This window comes from Pangasianodon hypophthalmus, chromosome 17, assembly GCF_027358585.1.
Source record: "Pangasianodon hypophthalmus isolate fPanHyp1 chromosome 17, fPanHyp1.pri, whole genome shotgun sequence".
Lineage (NCBI taxonomy): Eukaryota > Metazoa > Chordata > Actinopteri > Siluriformes > Pangasiidae > Pangasianodon > Pangasianodon hypophthalmus.
The window spans coordinates 10,187,477-10,206,839 of NC_069726.1; the positions used below are offsets into that span (position 1 = coordinate 10,187,477).

Genomic DNA, 19,363 nt, shown 5'->3' on the forward strand with positions numbered 1-19,363 from the left:
AATTTTTTGGTTTTCCATCATTTTTTGTGTATTTGAACCCTTTCCAACAATGACTGTGTGATTTTGAGATCCATCTTTTCACACTGAGGACAACTGAGGGACTCATATACAACTATTACAGAAGGTTCAAACACTCACAGATGCTCCAGAAGGGAAAAACAATGCATTAAGAGCCGGGGGGTGAAAACTTTTGAACAGAATGGAGATGTGTACATTTTTCTTATTTTGCCTAAATATCGTATTTTTTCACTTAGTACTGCCCTTCAGAGGCTACAGAAGATAGTTACATGTTTCCCAGAAGACAAAATAAGTTAAATTTACCCTGATCTTCAAATTCAAAAAGTTTTTAATGCATATTAAAGCTCTTAATGCATATTTTTTCCTTCTGGAGCATCTGTGAGCATTTGAACCTTCTGTAATAGTTGCATATGAGTCCCTCAGTTTTCCTCAGTGTGAAAAGATGGATCTCAAAATCATACAGTCATTGTTGGAAAGGGTTCAAATACACACATATATATAATATACATTTTTTTTCTGACCATCACACCCATATGTGAGTGCCACAAAGTAGGAAGCACCCAACTGTTTAGAATGTATTTGTATGCTGTAGCATTACAATCTCCCTTCACTGGAGCTAAGGGGCCCAAACATGCTCCAGCATGACAATGCTCATGTGCACAAAGCAAGGTCCGTGAAGATATAGTTTGATAAGGTTGGAGTAAAAGAACTCAAATTGCCTGCACAGAGCCCTGACCTCAACCCGACTGGGATGAGGTCCCCACCAGTTCAACCGGATGTACTGGAATACTGACTGCGCCCCAGGCTTCCTCACCCGACATCAGTGCCTGACCTCACTAATGCTCTTGTGGCTGAATGGACAAATTCTCAGAGCCACACTCCAAAATCTAGTGGAAAGACTTCCCAGAAGAATCGAGGTTATTATAACAGCAAAGGGGGACTAAATCTGGAATTGGATGTTCAAAAAGCATATATGGATGTGATTATGGATGTGTCCACAAACTTTTGGCCATATCTCAAGCCAACATCTCAAGTTGTAAGAGTGCCAGAGTATGTGTTTGTAAGAGTATGTGTTTGTTTTGTGAGGAATTTAGAGATGGTTGGGAGCTGACACAGATGTTCCAGTTCAGAGAATCCCGGAATGCTGATCTTGCTCCCCTAACAAGTTCTCTCTTTCATTGATTTAAGGCATCAATTACTCAGAGAGTGCCAGCAGACAGAGAACTCCTACACGGCAATCAATAGTAACTCTTTTTCCAGCCAAGAGCTTTACTATGATAGCCCGTCTTCACTGTGCCTTGTTCAGTAGTGCCCCATGAGAACAGAAGAATGAGCAGAATCCAAAGGCTTTTGCATTACATGGAATAAATCACCAGGGTGACCTGATCATGATAAAGGGGTTACTTAAAGATGAATGAAGGAAAGTCATCACTACAGAGAAACATAGTACGTTGACAGCAAGCATGTTTGGGGCAGATGACAACTAGAGTCATTAAATAGTCCTAGTTGTCACATGCATGATGCATATTGTAGTTCAGGCGAATCAGCTGCACTGAACACTCTGTTAGTCAGACTCAGAATGCATGTGGGCCACATTTATAAAACAACACAGCAAACTGTATCAAAAACTGTAGAGAAAGCTGATTGCAGTATATATAGTTTGTATATATTAGTGAATTAAAGTGTGTATTTACCATTATTGCCAATATGTTCACCCAGTTTGGCCATTTGCCATTTCCCACCCACTAGTTAGCTCACCTCACAGAGGGAGGCAAAGGTGAAGGCTAGCACATACTTCCGCTTAGACACATCAAGCCAGCTAGCACATCTTTTTGTGCCGCATCACAGGGCAGGTGATCACATTCAGAGGAAGTACCCTCTTCCATATACATGAGCTCACAGACACTCATGGTTGGCTTATGTGTTGGCAGGGAAAAGCATGACACCATCCCTTCCAACTAGAGTGCACAGACAAGTTGGTCTTGGACCCACAGCCATGGATGGCTATGGCATTGCCAAGATTTGAACTCATGATCTCCTAATGATAGGGCAAACACTTTTCAGTTGTGCCATTTGAGAAGTTTTGATCACTTCTGAACTGAGTCCATGCCACATACAGACCAGACATTAAAAATAACTTTTTGATCTTTACCAGCTCTGGGCCAGAAGTAAAAATATTCTTTGTTAATCTGGGACATTTCTAAATCTTCTAATTACTTGTGCTCAATCTTCTACTATATCTGGAGCCTTATGAACTAAAATCCTCTCGTCAGGCTAAAACATAGTGTTTCTGATTTTAGCAAGCCTTTGTGGTCTGCAGTCCGGCAGCCAGAAACCAAAGAACCTAAGAAATGTGGCTCGAATGACTTGCAGCTCTCCTTCCAATTGAATTAAGTGATTTCTGCAGTGTGTTTATGCAGCTCAGGGGGAAATAATGGAGTCTTTTAAGTACGTCAGTCCAGGTGCACTTTATGATCTGGTCATGAGCATCCACCCTGGCTGTGTGTAGTGTAGCCCATTTTTCATCTGCTGTCTTGCAGATGGCTGGATTATGTGTGAGGCTGGACATGAGTGTGAGCTTTGGACAATTTACATTCTACTCAGACTGCATTTGGACAGCTGCATTTTATCAGACACAGCTGAAAAGAAACCGTTGCTGTAAACATTTGGAGCCTAAAACTTCACTACACACACACACACACACACACACACATATATATATATATATATATATATATATATATATATATATATATATATATATATATATATATGTATAAATGTAATAACCCTTGTCAAAGTCTCTCAGATCCTTACGCTTGCCCATTTTTCCTGATTCCAACACATCAACTACAAGAACTGACTGTTTACTTGCTTCCTAATATATCCCAACCCTTGACAGGTGCCATGGTAACAAGATAATCAATGTTACATTCACACACTACGGACAATTTGAAAATGCCAATCAGCCTACGACGCATATCTTTGGACTGGGGGAGGAAACCAGAGTACCTGGAGCAAACCCCAAAAGCACGGGGAGAACATGCAAACTCCGTGCACACAGGACAGATGTGGGATTTGTGCCCCCAACCCCAGAGGTGTGAGGCAAACTTGCTAACCACTGATAGCCAAGGTGTCCTCTTATATACAACCAGGTCCATAAGTGTTTGGACAATGTCTCAATTTTCGTAATTTTGCCTCTGTACACCACCACAATGGATTTGAAATGAAGAAATCAAGATGTGATTGAAGTGTAGACTTTCAGCTTTAATTCAAGGGGTTTAACAAAAACATTGCATTAATCGTTTAGAAATTACAGCCATTTTTTGTATAATCCCTCCATTTTCACAGGCTCAAAACTAATTGAACAATTGTCTAATAAGCAGTTTAATGGCCAGTTTAATGTGGCCTGTTTCCCCCTCATTTCATGACAAATTAAGGAGATAAAAGGCCTGGAGTCGATTCCAAGTATTAAATTTGCATTTGGTAGCTGTTCATGGGAGCACTCAATACGTAGTCCAAAGAGGTGTCGATGCAAGTGAAGGAGGCCATCATTAGGCTGAAAAAACAAAACAGACCTAACAGAGAGATAGCAGAAACTTTAAGAGTGGCCAAATCAACATTTAGTACATTCTTAAAAAGAAGGAATGAACTGGAAAGCTCAGCAACACCAAAAGGCTTGGAAGACCACAGAAGACAACTAAAGTGGATGATTGTAGAATCCTTCATAACATCTAGCCAAGTCAAGAACACTCTGAAGGAGGTAGGCGTATCATTGTCAAAGTCTACAATCAAGAGACGCCTTCATGAATATATATACAGACGGTTTACCTCAAGAAGCAAACCACTGGGAACACTCAAGAACAGAAAGGCCAGATTAGACTTTGCTAAAAAAAAAAAAAAAACATCTAAAAAAAGCCTGACTAGTTCTGATGCAAGATTAACTTGTACCTAAATGATGGAAAGAGAAGAGTATGGAGAAGGAAAGGAAGGGCTCATGATACAAATTATACCACATCATCTGTCAAACATTTGGAGGTAGTGTTATGGCACGGGCATATATGACTGCCAATGGAACTGGGTCGCTAGTGTTTATTGATGATGTGACTGCTGATAGAAGTAGTAGGATGAATTCTGAAGTGTAGGATGAATTCTGAAGTGTACAGCTGCAAAACTTATAGGACAGCGCTTCACAGTACAGATGGATAATGACCCAAAATGTAGGACTAAAGCAACTCATGTGCTTGGAAATGGAATGTTTGTAAATGGCAGAGTCAGTCACCTGACCTCAACCCAATAGAGCATGCTTTTCACTTACTGAAGACAAAACTGAAGGCAGAAAGACCCACAAACAAGCAGCAACTGTTTGTGGCTGCAGTAAAGACCTGGCAAAGCATCTCAAGGGAGGAAACTCAGCATTCGGTGATGTCCAGGGGTTCCAGACTTCAGGCAATCATTGACTGCAAAGGATTTGCATCCATATCCAAAATATGAATCCATTGCATCCATATTTTGTGGTTAAACATTTTTAACTCTATACAGAAACAGTTTGCACTTTGAAAAAACAATTTTTTGCACACTACATAGTAACTCTATACACGGTACAGCTCTGTATATTTGCTTATTTAAGCAAATTCTATTTATGTATATTCATATTCTACATTACACTCCTCTAAATGCTGCTAAACTTTCTTTATCAGGTAGTCTACTAGCTTTTATTATATTCTGTTTTTATTATGTATGTGTATATCTAGTTCGTCGTTGTTCTGTTCATTGTTGCACTGTGGGATGTGGATCTAAGGAAAAACATTTCACTACATTACATCATATATATGTAGCATGTATGTGACAAATAAAGAGCCTTAAACGTTGAACCTTGTCCAATTACTTTTGAGCCTGTGAAAATGGAGGGACTATGTAATTCCTAAACTGTTAACGCAATATTCTTGTTAAACCCCTTGAATTAAAGCTGAAATTCTACACTTCAGTCACATTTGCTTCATTTACATTGTGGTGGTGAGATTACAATTACAATTATATATATATATATATATATATATACATACATACACTGCAAAAATGAAGCACGTTCTAGCATGAGAGTAATTTTTTCAGTATTTTGGATGAAATGATTACTGATATATTACTACTCTTATATTACTGATTCTATGTAGTATAAGAAGCACACCTGAAAAAATAAAGGATCAAAGCCATGTTCAAAATAATAATACAAAAAATACAATGATTGGATTTCATTGGGAATTAATGTTTTATTATTCCCCTGTCATCTCTATGCATAGATATGCATAGAGCTTTTGATGTGTGTTGATGGTAAACATGGATTAACCATACATCATCATCCCTATGGCCCATTAAGGCACTCAAAATCACTGAGTTCCAGGCAATGCCTCATATTGCAGTTTCCAGAAATCTCTCATTTCCAGCTGATCCTCCTGAAAACAGAGGAAATGACGCAACTAAACAAGAAGAGAGGATGTTTTCATGGATATGACCTGGGCTGTGTGCTGGTGAGCATAAATATTATAAAAATATTATAATATATTAAATTATATATATAAAAAAATTATAATATAAAAAAAATTTTAAGTATTAATTATTTTTAGTATTATAAAAATAATGCATTCCTACAGCCATCTAGCATCTGCTTTGCATTAAGGTTTTGCTTTAAGGTTTTTTTCATCCCAGGAGTGTAGGCTGACTCACAGGAGCAGGAGTCATAAGCTTAACAAATGTCACAAGGCATCACAAGAGCTGCTGAGTGCTATGCATGATCTACGGTTCTCATTCGACATAGTTAAAAGATTACACTAAATCATTACACTGGCACATGAAAAATGTGATTACTTATAATAACAAATTCTTTAAAGGCTTTATTGGGTGTTACTGCAGCTACTGGACATAGTGGAGGGGCAATGCTGCAGTTAGATGGACTAACTGAAAATGTTTGAAGGACAAAAGCAACATAACTACAGCAGTTTTCTCTTGTATATGTTAAATCAGAATCTGTATAACAGAATTATTACATTTCTAAATCTCAATATAGAAAATGTTTGGTGTCTACAACAGATTTTTTGCTGTTCACGTATGTCTTAAATGTCTTGTGGAAGAGAATGGTATGAAGAAGTGAGGTCGGGGCTGATTTTTTTTAACCCAGACTATAGATTCATGCAGCCTACAGTGACCATTGTGTCAGGTAATGAAGTGTTGCCTCGATTTTGTCTGAATTGGGGCTGATATTTTTCACCACTCTTGGCCGACACTTCCATCATCAGCAGTAATTAAGAAGGCATAAAATACAGATGGCAGTGTAATGAACGAGAACAATCAAGCAATATCACATGTGCAAGAGTGCTGATGTACTGAATATCAGCATGGCTGTGATTCGGCTCTAGGCACGAGGCCGCAGGTAATCACAGCCATGCTGATATTCAGTACAACAGCATGGTTGTGTGTGTGATATTGCTTTAATACAACAGTTCTATAAACAAGAAATTAATTTTGAGTAGCTGACATTTCACACACAATATGGCCAAATATTTTGTTTATTTTTGCAGCTGGATAGAGCGTTGTGTTGCCATGTTGCCACTCCCTAAGGCTACATGAAGAAACCTTGAAAGGAACCAGACAAGTGTGTGTGTGTTTAATAGTTTTATCATATATATTGCATACATCTGTCTTATTATGCCAAGCTATTTATTGTTAAGCTATTGATAGATATTAGTTTTGAACCCTCCCATGCCAGGGACAGCCATCATTGGTACTGAGCTGCTGATTTGCTTAGAAATATCAGAAAGAGATTTTTTTACAACTAGTTAACAAAAACACATCCACAAGACATCATTTCTGCAAGAAACCCTACAGAATGTGTAACTAACTAAAGGGAAGTAGGACATTAAACTTCTCTATGCATGAAACAAAGTTTCTCAGAAGAAATGAAGTCATAATTAGCACAATGAACAACTAAAACACCACTAGTGTTGTAAAAGATGCTGCTGAGCAGCTCACTGCACCATGCCTACATGTAGGTTTTAAATTAGCTGTATGTAGATGCATATATGTGTATCTACATACAGCTAATTTAAAACCTACATGTAGGCATGGTGCAGTGAGCTGGTGCAGCAACTGTGTACCAGCTGAAAATCAAACAAGGGTAATGACATGGGAAAGAATGATTCAAGGCCACTGGGAGGTATGTAAACATGGGGGCGATTGTGTTTCTCCATCAAAGCAAGCACTCAAGGACTTCTGGTCAGTTTCACACTGTCCTTATCACAGAGTACAGTCAAATAGACGAACAACTAGAGGACTGTGGACTGTTATTCCTTAATAGAAAAGAAACATATATAAAGTAACCAGACAAGTAAATCCAAGTAAATCCTTGTACCCCATAAGGATGATAGATTATGGGTTATTGCCAAAGGTAGATTATTTTTGTGTTTATGTACTGTAGATGCATTTAAACTTCAGTACTAAACTTCAGTACTTCAGCTATTAACTCAGTTGATATCCCCTCAACCGTCCCGCAACGCAAATCAAAAACTTGTAAGAGGGAGTCGAGCAGCATCTGCATTCTACAAGTCAAAAGAACACAGATGTAATTTCAGACAGGACAAATGGGATGACCAGTGTGTCTATAATTTTTGAAAACAAACATGTCTGCCATGGCATTTTACTAAGGCCACCTGCCAAGGCTTTTGTCAGACTTGAATTACACTGTAATCATACACTGAAACATATTATAAATTACTCTGCAAGAAAGCACAATGTAAGTAAAGAAGCACAGCAGTGATTTCAGCCTACCTCACAGCGCCCCAGATGAGACCTGTTCCCTTTACTCAAGAGGAAGGGGCATTCAACCCTGTTTGGACCTGCAGATGAGCGATGGATTTGAGCTACAGTCCCAATTACAGCTCGCCTTGGAGTTTTAGCAGCCTCTCAGGCACAAACACTGCAGTAGGCTTGAGCTGAAATCTGCCCAAACTGGGCTATTCCCCCTGCCACACAGCACAAAGATTCTGCTGTTGATCAGTGGCTTTGAAAAGGATCTTGGTCGAAGTAACAACAAAAATGGACGCATTCTCTTCTGAATCATTCATCACTTAGATATGCTAAGAAAATAAATGACTAAAAAAATCTCTGCTTCTTGTCTCTGCTTCTCCCCTACAAGCCTTATTTGTAACCTATTCCACCCCTTTTGGTTGTTTTGCAATAGTGGTTGTGTTGTGCGATTATGTTGACCCTGATCCTGGACTACAGTGTACCCGAACACAGATGCCACCAAGCACTGCTAGAGGCAGGAGGAAACATCTTCATCAAAGATCACTTTTGTTCTCTGTCCCAATAAGGCAGATACAGAGAATGATGTAAGCCTGCTATTTCTGTGGCATGGAAGGTTTCAGGGGGTGGGACAGGCGTTACAAACATGCTTTATAATGTGAGCTCCACTTAAGTCTTTGTCACCCAGCCCTGCGCACCCCTAACCCTCTGTACAATGCCCGCCTGTATCCTGAGTTCCCTCTTGGCTCTGGAGGAATGTCCGGCTGGGAACAGGTCCAGCCTGGGTGCCCTTACACTGACACTCATTCTTTCAGAGCAACACGACAACTTCTGCTTCGATACGTCAGGTGATTCAGCCTTTTGGCATCAGTCCATGCTCTCTTGCTTATTGTACATCAGTGCTAAAAGTGTAGATAAAAGGTGCTCTTTCCCAATATCTGCTAACAGTGGTTCGGAATGGCGTTATATGGATTTAAGTTCATTCTTTCTATTCTTTATTTTCAGTGATATGGTGATTTGGACTGACAAGGTCAGTTTCTGTTATCCAAATTCTAGAATGAAAGTAAATTATTAATTTAAATAATTAGAATGTCATTAATGTCTGAATGTCATTAGCATGAATGCTAGTTAACTATATTTTTTGAATTTGCTAATTCTAGGCTAAAACCTCAACCCTCTTACGTCCAATCTTGTTATATATATAACAGCAAAATGCAGCCATTGTCAGCAAGGACACATTAGTTTCTTGCCATAGATGGGTTAAAAAGAATAGTGAACCATTATAAAAACAGAAGAGGCCCTACAAATCCAGCTGGTTGGCCCCTTATTTAGTTGGATTGAACAATATCAGTGGCATTTGATTTATCAGTCCTCTCTTTTTAGTGAATGAAATATCATATGTATGTGAAGTAATAGTGTACTGGAGATTATTTGAAGCAATATTAATGCAAATGCCCTCAGATTTATGACTACTTTCCACTAGACCTCTGACAGCTACATTGCTAATGCTAATTATAGCAGTTAAGATGCTGTGGACTTAATTTTTGATGCAGCAAAATGCTCTCATTTAGAAATCTACACTTCAGTCACTGTAGCTATAAATAGAAATAGCAGAGCTTTCAGCTGGGTGCCAGATGGAACACACATTGCCAACTAAAATGAACAAAAAAGGTTGTTGTTTTTTTATTATAGGAAAATAAGAACAGGTTTTCCTGAATACAATTATCCTTAATTAATATACGACCCAGATTAATTGGAGAGAGTATAGCTGCATTCCACAGCTCCTGCTCTGTCTGGTAACTGGCTGATAAAAATGCTGAACTGGTGTCAGGACTATATTTACATGTTTCTTCCTGCACCAGGGTGCCATGCCAAAAGCCCATCATTGAGATGTATGTGAGATTACTATGGTCTTTTGTCTCAGGAGAAATAGCTGAGAGACAGGAGACTCAAGCAGACATCTCCCTTTTAGTTCAGTTGATCTCACTGCTACCTAAGAGAAACTACATAGCTAATAAAATTTTTAGATTTTTTCCCCCTGATCGGTTGGCACTTCAAAGAGACTGTTTAATATCCAATAAGCATTGGTCACTGCATTTTTAAATTTGCTGATGAATACGGTTGGTTGTGACACGGCATATCTAAAGCAATGCATTTGACTGAAGCAAGGCGTGACATGCCCAGAGGAAATGAGCTGAATATCAACGCATGCTGGACATTCTTGTCAAGCTAATTTAACATTCAAGTTCAACCGAATTATAAACTCTCTGAAGTAGACTGGGACTGAAACAACAAATTAAAAGAGAAAGGGGAAACTAGTTAGTTAAAAGTTGAGATAAATAGAGAGACTAATTACATGTATACTTGACTAAGTCATATTTACTGTCGCAATGAGCTTAGATTTCATATTTATAATGTCAATACTTGCCCAATACTAATTAATTAATCCAGAGCTTTATCACAATTTTATGAATGCTAAAAGCACTTCAGTGTTTTGTGAGAGTGTGTATTCTGCATGTATTTGTACTTGCACTCAGGCATGATTGGGCGGGTCTGTCTGCGTGTCAATGTGTGTCAATGAGTTTGACTTAGTGCCATTCATAGCTGAAGAAATTCCATGCATCCCTTGCTTTCTCCCGACTTCCAGTAGGTAAAAATAGCTCTTCACCTTGCAAACAAACACTAGTGCTGTGTTTAGTGCCGGCAAATCTGGAGTCGTAAACTACCAGGCAAAGACCCAGTTGTCAGGCAGTAAATGGAGGCTCTTTCCTCATAATTGTTGCCATTACTTAGGCTGGATTTGGGGAATTTCTATTTTAACAAGGAGCTCCTCAAAGACAACCCTGTGCGGCCAAGACCTTCATTCAGGGGCCATGGCATGGCAGAGAAGTCTTTGTTTCTCTCCTAGGAGGCCTGAAAGGCTGTACGTGCCAGCTGTTAAAAATGACTCTGTAGAGACGTACGTACAAAGCCATTATCTCTCATTCTTCCTTTTAGTCCTTCAGTACCGCATTAGGTCACTCCCTCTCCCCACAGGAATGACATTCTGGAGGTGACACTACAGCATAAAACAGAAGCAGGTTGATAGGACTGAAATACAGATGAGAAAAAAGAAGAAGGGAAGGACAACGATCGTTCTAAGCCTGAAGAAAAGACCAAACGTCGTAAAGTCTATATCCTGACTCATGGAACTCCTCTGGAATCAGGCCAGTCAAAGCTCATGTTACTGAACAAGCAATGTGCTGATGCTACACCTGAGATGTACTGGGCCAGTTTTAAACTTAGCCTCAAGACCATGCTCAGAAAAGAATTGTGGGGAAAAAGTCCAGAGGTTTTCCACTGAAATATTTCTTTAAGTCTAGTACCAGGATTGCCAGGACCACAAAATTAGGCTACTTTGCTATTCAGATAAGTAAGCTGGTGGGTTTTACTTGGACAGAAAATGTATAATACAAAGGAAAGCTATGTGAATGAGTAAACCAATTATGCATGTGGGTTGTGAAATGATGTATTAGTAGTAATAAGGTATTGTAACTATGATAAATGCATATGACATGACAAAAGTAAACTTCATTCACTGTATGAATGTGCTAGTTGTGTGAATTGGACTATAATTCTTATAGCTATTCTTTATTTATGACATGTTTTCTAATAATATGACACCATGTTACCATGAAAGACATTGATAAAAGAACTGAGAAAACTGTATCATTTTAATAAAGTTTATGTGTCAAAGTTGCTGGAGTCAGTTAGAGTTTTGGAAATGGACTGTTTGTTTGTTTGTTTATCTTGTCTGTCTTGTTCTTTTAACATTTGGGTCGTTTTTTTTTTTTTTTTTTTTGGCTAGTTTGAAATGCCTGTTGGACTAATTTTAGTAAGCAGACCTAGCAACATGGCCTTAATCTGAGATGTCTCCTCAAACATTAATCAGAACTGAAAAGCTTATTTAACCACAAGTGCTGTTTATTTTAATTTACTCCAAAAATACTACCCTTCTCCAACACTAAACCACACTTTGGACATTGTGGGCTGAATTATAAATGAATTATAGTGAGTAATCTATCAATTCATACCCCCACTTGGGTTTCAGACAATATCCATTTCCTAGAAGAATGTTGTATATTTGGCAGAGAGAGACATGAGCCCAGGATTTGGGCTCTTGCAAGGTCGAAAGGAATTTAAAAAATATACTTTTTCAAAATGCCTTTCTATGCAAAGGACTAACCCTATAGAAAAGCCCCTAGAAGACATGAGAGTAAGGACTGAGAGGAGATACAGAGATATGACTCTTAAATATGAATATATATTAATCTCCACCATACATATATTAATCTCCAAATATATGGGAATGTGTGTGTATGGGACATGATGTTTTAGAATGAATTAATAATGAACTGGTTCACCAATTAAGCCATACAAAGCTTAATCTAATTTAGGTTTTGTTAGGTGTTGTTTTATGTGTGTTACAAAGAGCTAGTCACAGCCAGCATCTCAAAACCAAGACTAAGAGAGAGAAAGAAACAAAGCACAAAAAAAGACAAGAACCAATCTCATAAACACTGTATCCCTCCCTCTGTATTAACTCATCTATAAATACCAGCCACCACCAGGATTTAAGGTGGCACAGAATGGCTGATAATATAGCTAGTATGTCATGTTCATTTCCTGTCTGAACTATACACAGAACAGCTGAGATCAGGCACAGAAATGTGTACAGGGCCCTCTGTTGGTGTGATCAGGTGTAGGTCTGGCTGTAGAGCTGTTCACCAGAAGTGAAAGTACATGCAAGCAGCCTTCAATTCCCATAGTACAAATTTCAAAACTTCATTTCCTTTTCACGTTTATTTTTAAATAAATGTACCATAACATCTAGTCCTTAATTATAGTAATAATTGACATAAAGGTCACAGTCTCAGCTATTTCTGGGCATATGTAATCCACAATGAGGTTCCCCACCCAATGATTTAGACCAGTTTTTTATGCTACCTTCAAACATGAGTGCTGTAAAGAGGGAGGACGTTAGGGAAGGGTCTAAGGACTCTTAGACAGGTCCTTAGACAGGACCAATTAGGTTAGTTAATGCAACATTTGAACCACTTTTATAAGACAAAAGCTCAGGATGCAATGCTAAAAGTCTCAGAATTGAACGTTATATATTGAACGTTCAACTATAAAGTAACCTAAAAGCCATGCTTTGCGGGGAAGCTTGATCAAGCCCTCTGATAAGAACTACAGCCTCATCAAACCAAACCAGCTTCATGTATAACAAAGAAAATACAGTAATATTTTCTTTTAGAGTCCTCTAAGTAATAGATATTAACCAGGTACATTTGTAATACAAACTCTAAGGTACTGGGTAGTTGTTTTAGGGAACAAGATGGTAAGTAGTAGGAAGTTTTATATAAATTACACTAAAATGCTGAACAAGTTCTTGCTATTAAGTAGATATGTGTGTGGTACAAACACCACAGAAGCAGTTTACTTTACGGTGTAAAAATATGGTAAGTCACTGAAATACCTGACATGCTCTGAGTATTAAGAAGTAAAAGACAGTGAAATATAATTGGATTATTATTATTATTATAACACCTTGTTTATTTTAAATAATTTTCCAAGTATAATTTTTTTTAATGGCCTTTTCTCCTTTTAATAGCTAGGAATATTTTCACACCATCTTAATGTAGTTTGTGTCATGCACTTACCTGCTTAATACCTAGGTCATGTCCTGCATTCCAGACTACTTTAGATAAAAGGTCTTAGTGTTTTGTCATGTTCTGTAAAAAATAATACTTTAGCGTCTGTACCACACACTTAGCTTAACTAGGACAGGGGGGCTGTAAAAGAAAGCATTACCAAAAATAAGTGCAATAAAATGTTTTCGCAGTACGAAGACTCTCACCTGTTTCTCATCGAATGTGATCCCATCCTCCTTAACCTCAGTACTTGTGGTCTCTTTTTTTGTTTCTGTAACAGTGGGTAAAGTCTCCTGTTCTTTTCTTGACCTTCTTCTCTTTAACCTGGCTTTGTACATACTTTTGCGTTTCTGACTGATGATAAATTGTCTGTGCAGCCCAGGGTAAACACCACTAGCATCATCATTGCTTTCATTATTATAGTCACCATGTCCTGAGGGCAAACCTATATCTGAACTTTCATAATTGAAGAGTTTGTTTTCAGGACTGATACGATCATCGTACTGTACCGATTCATTCCTGTCTGAGAAAACAATTGAGCTGGGCTTATGTTTTATAATGCGGGGCAGTGGCCGTGAAACCTCTAGGACAAAGTTTCTTGGGTCACACAGCTTGTCTAAGTGCCAGAATGATGTAGAGCCCATAGTCTGGAAGCTAAGTCGGATGGATGGGGGCAACACTTCCCCTTGCAGGTTGCTGGAGGCTGACCCCAGGACAGTCTGGGAATTCTGGGGAATTGGAAGAGTCACTGCAGAGCTACTAAAGCCATACATCCTGCTCAGTTCAAAGTTACTTCTCACAGTAATGCTACAAAACTTCACAAAGCCTTTAGATGAGAGAAGATTGGTTGATGATCCATTTATTTCCCATGAGCCTTTCAGAAACCTGCAAACAAAATAAAGATAAAGAATACTCTAGTGCTTGCATTTGGTTTTTATCCTCAGTTCAACTAAAACATGTCGTGAAAAGCCCAATTTCCATTCTGTTGAAACTCTTATTAGATATTCTGCACATAATTATAATTCAGAATTCTGTAATCACCACCTGCTCTCAAGCCTGGATATGTCAGGACGAGTTATCACTGCTACTTTATGGTAGGATTTGTATGTGGTGCTGTGGATCCTAAACATTCTATCCAAAGATATATATATATATATATATATATATATATATATATATATATATATATATATATATATGTATGTATGTATATATGTGTGTGTATACTTTATGTCTAAAACAAGACCATCCAAGTATAAATAGAGCATCATGACATGTTTTACATGAACGAATCCTCTCAAAATACAATATATGTCCAAGCCACCTTCATGTGCACATTTCAACAATAACAAAGATAGCGATGCTGCATGGGAAAGAATGAAAATTGGTTACCTGAATCTTCAACAGTCCAGTGAGGTGATATGAAGGAGGCCACTGCAAGTAAGGCAAAAAACAATTACATTCATATATCCTTTTGTAAATGCTATGTTTCGGAAACTACCTGTGCTGAGGAGTCACATGGACCTAAGTGAGTACCTTCAGGATGAGACTCTTCCAGGGAAAGAGGCATTGTGGCGTAAAGAGAGAGAGAGAGAGAGAGAGAGAGAGAGAGAGGTGTTTGACATGTGTGCTTGTATTTATAGACTCAGAGGTATGCAAGTCAAGCTTTAGATGACACATCAACATGTATTTCCTTAACAGTTACCTTAATATTTTTGTAGCGGCATTTGTATATCAATAATCGCCTGGGAAAACACTTCACATGGTGAAACTTTGACATTTTCTACTATATTTAGTGCTGAACCCTACAGGCTTTCCTCAAATGAAATTTGTTTCTATTTTGCAATCATCTCAAGTTATATATAAAGTTATAAGGATTCAACTGAAAGACACCAACACACTAGCTCTCTAAATCAAGTAATATTTACTGATTTAATTTACATTGAATTTAGTATGTAATAAATCAAAATAAAAAAATAATAAAAATGACCAGACATTCAGACAAGACCTACAGACATTTTTGCAGCTGTGTTTGTTAAACTGACACCTCATCTGACTTATGTGGTATTTACAGAAAGCCTAGGCCAGTTTTTTTTATCTTGTTTTGGGAAAATATACTTATGCTTTCTTAAAGTGCAGGTGACAATATATAGTATGTTATAGGAAGCAAAACCCAATTTTGGTCACAACCTGATTTTTTTCTTTTTTTTGCCAGAATTCAGACATAGGGACATCAGATTTTTTTTTTTTTTCCCCAGATCACCTCACATACACATGGCAGTGAAACAGTGTTACTGCTGTCTATAGGGTCAGTTCACAGTCAGCACATTGCAGTACTTTAAATGTGTAAAGGGTTTGTGTAATTGTGTAAAATATTTCCCAATGCAACCAACCCCCCTGGTTGAAGGTCATGTTAGTAAAAGCATAACACAACACCAGTTTCTTGTAGTTTGATTTACTTTAATTTGCTCCCTTAGGATTAAACCATCTGCCAAATTAACAGATACAAATCCAATATAATCACAGTCATACACAAAGTATTAAATTGAAAATGCGAAGTATTTGTCACAGCTCGGACGAACAGCAGTTACCGTATTAAATATGATCCAGACTCCATATGATTCAAAATGATTCAGACTGTTGAAATTCCTCTGCACAAGCCTTCCTCACCTGAAAAGCATTCCTGTGATTCCTGCCTTGGACTTGGAACAACACACACTTAGAGATGTGGAAGTAGTTTCCATTCCATTTCTGGTGGACAGGGATTCCTCTGACTCTATAACAATATTTTGCAGACATTTTCCATATTACACGCATTAGAGTTATTACCTAATAAGACTCCATGCTCTTTATACCAACTCTGATATGTATTATATGACATGTTTTTATCTTAGGCTCCTCCACCTCACACACACACACATACACGTAGCCTACATAATAAGTGATCTGCCCTACATTATGCATGCTATTACAACCTGCTGCAACATGCATTGTAAGGGATATATAGAAAATGTGCTGCATGCATTTGTACACTTCTAACAATCTGCATTAACTGGAACCTATTAGTAATTTATCATATTTTAAAATTAAATTTAAATATACTACTTTTGTTTCCCAAACCTTCTGCTTCATTTATGCCATAAACACTACACCACACTTTTATGAAATTCGTGGTCCAGGGCTTTGAAGCAGCCAGTTCATCTGTTTCAACATTAGATGGGCCGAGTTTACATATTTTAGAGGCAGAGTAACTCTCCTGACATGCAAGCTTGGTATTTATGTGCAAATAAACAATTTAGCAGCAAACAGTTTTTAACTTTAGACTGATGGTTCAAATGGTGGCTGGAAGCCTGGCTTCATAATGAACATTTTCACACTTATTGATTTGTAAGTCTTGATCTCATGCAAGCCCACAAAATCTCAATTTATTATTTAATTATTGTATCACTCCACTCATCTGTGTTCACTACATAAAATTCCACTGCCTAGTTTGAAACAGTTACTACAGTAGTGTTAGTGACATTAGTGAACATGATGAAAAATACTTTTCAGGAATATAACTTTTGACTTAAAATATGAAAGCTTGTCAGATGAAGATGAAAAGGAAGAAGGGACACCAGTTTCAGCAGAAGCACCTTTAACAGGAATGTACAAATCAATATGAGCTAGTTAGTTCAGTAGCCGATGCGCTATAAAGTGAGTGTGGCTTCTCTGGGATCTATTTCCACTAGCAGAGCAAAAATAAACTAAACATTTGGCCACATTGCGTCCAAAATGTCACTTAGTTGATATTAATTTCTTGTTTATAGAACTGTTGTATAAAAGCAATATCACAATTGCAATCATGCGGTTATACTGAATATCAGCACTGATATTCAATATAAAGACACCTGTGCTTGCCTTAAATTGTATTGTAACTACAGTGTAGCTAACAGGAAAAATATATAGCTACAAGAGTGAGGAGTGTACATTATCCTGCACCTACAGATGGGTCCTGGGATTTTGGGGGTTGCCCAAACAATACACAGAACTGAAACATAAAATATATAACCTTTATGCTTATATACTGGATTGTATAGTAGAATAAATGCAAGCAATAATGTTCATGAAAACCTTCTCTAGTGGAAGGTAAGCACATATTTAGGTGAATTCATCATTTGTAATGTGTTCACTAATCCTGTGTATAGTGTCTATATTATGTATAGCGTGTGGTCTGGTATGTCTTGTTTTGACTCTGAACAGCAAAAAGTGGTGAGTTGTGGAAAAAAAAAAAAGGTAAGCAACACATTGTTGAAAAGCCCAGTGCCATCTGTGCGTAGACACACACTTCGTCACCCTCTCAGTTTCTTAGCTCATCGCCAGGTGTTGTGGAATGAACCGTGACTCGCACCCACATGGATATTTCTGCTCTCTCATTTCAGTTCGCTCTGAAAATAAGAGCATACCCACTACTGTGCCTCCCACTGAGAAGGTGACAGGTGTGTATGGTAGTGATAGTAAATCAGCACCTTAGGTCAAACACTGTAAAACAGATTGCGACACAAAAAGTAGTTCAAGAATGCATGTTATAATATAGTGCTTTCTCAAGGCTACAGCATTAGAGCTACAACTGCTTTTTGCCTACTACAGATATATGAAAACTTTTGAATGATGATATTTAATTGAAACTTTATTTTAATTAAGCCTGCAAATAGGGTGTATAGTTTACTTCTTAGACATTCACCATGCATTCCTGCAGTCTGTTAGCCTAGACAAAGTGATAAACAACATCCTGATCTTGAGCTTGTTAGTCACATTAAGCAAGCGGATATGCGTGGTCATGAACATACAGTACAGTACACCCTTCAGTACCAACAATTTCACCTGCAGTCATTTTCACATCTTAATAGAGTATAATAAAATTCAAAAAATACCCCTATGAGTGCATATAAATGTGAAATAAAAAAAGGTTCAATAAAGTACGCTTTCACATGTTCTCTGAGTGTATGTGTGGGTTTCCTCCGGGTTCTCGGGTTTCCTCCTACCTCCCATAAACATTCCAGTAAGTGGTTTACTGACTATAAGTTGCCCCCAGGTGTGAATGTGTGCACAGTACACTGGCATTCCATCTAGATTGTATTCCTGCCTCGTGCTGAGTGCTCCCAGGATAGGCACCGGATGTATCGGATCACAAGGCTGATCAGGATAAAGTGGTTACTGAAGATGAAGGAAAAAATAAACATTAGTGTACTTGCAGCCACACTGATGATTAATACGCTTAAAGTGTGCTAAAATGGAACATCTATATTTGTATTTAGTATATTTTAATTGAACAAAAATAGTATTAAAGTGTGACTGTATGTTAAAATTGTTGTGTGTTTAACCATGCTAAAATAGAACTATTTTAAGTATATTTCAGTATTCTTTGAATATACCATGGTACATGCATTTTAATCCATGATGATCATATACATAGTGTTAGAGTGAAATTAATCTAAAAGTATTATGATTGCACTACTATTGCATTTTAAGTATATTACAAATGTACTAAAACTCAGTATGCTTATCTAATCCTCCAATTTATTTAAATCACAATTTAAATAAATACCATACCATATTGTATACATTCAATAATCAGTACTGTATATATCACCTAGAGTACTGCATTTATGGATTTTAATATTATAAAATTATAAAATGCTTTTCTATTCTAATCTATTCTGTTCTGATAAAACTTCAGTCTATTCTATTTTATTCTAGTAAAATTCTACTTGATCCTTTTCTGATAAAACTCTGTTTTATTCTGACGTCATGACTCCGGCGTGCTGCCTCAATTACCAAACGCTATCGTTTGTCCCTCGGCGCCTTCTGTATTA

General features: G+C 37.6%; 1 protein-coding gene across 1 annotated transcript in view; it reads right to left on the bottom strand.

The window, feature by feature from the left end:
- Positions 1-8,223, bottom strand: part of stard13a (StAR-related lipid transfer (START) domain containing 13a) — a 66,036-nt gene extending 57,813 nt beyond the window's left edge. Inside the window, exon 1 of the mRNA XM_034312592.2 lies at positions 7,840-8,223. The gene's annotated coding sequence lies outside the window, so the exon portion shown is untranslated. The remainder of the gene's footprint in view (positions 1-7,839) is intronic.
- Between the last annotated feature and the right edge of the window lie 11,140 nt (positions 8,224-19,363).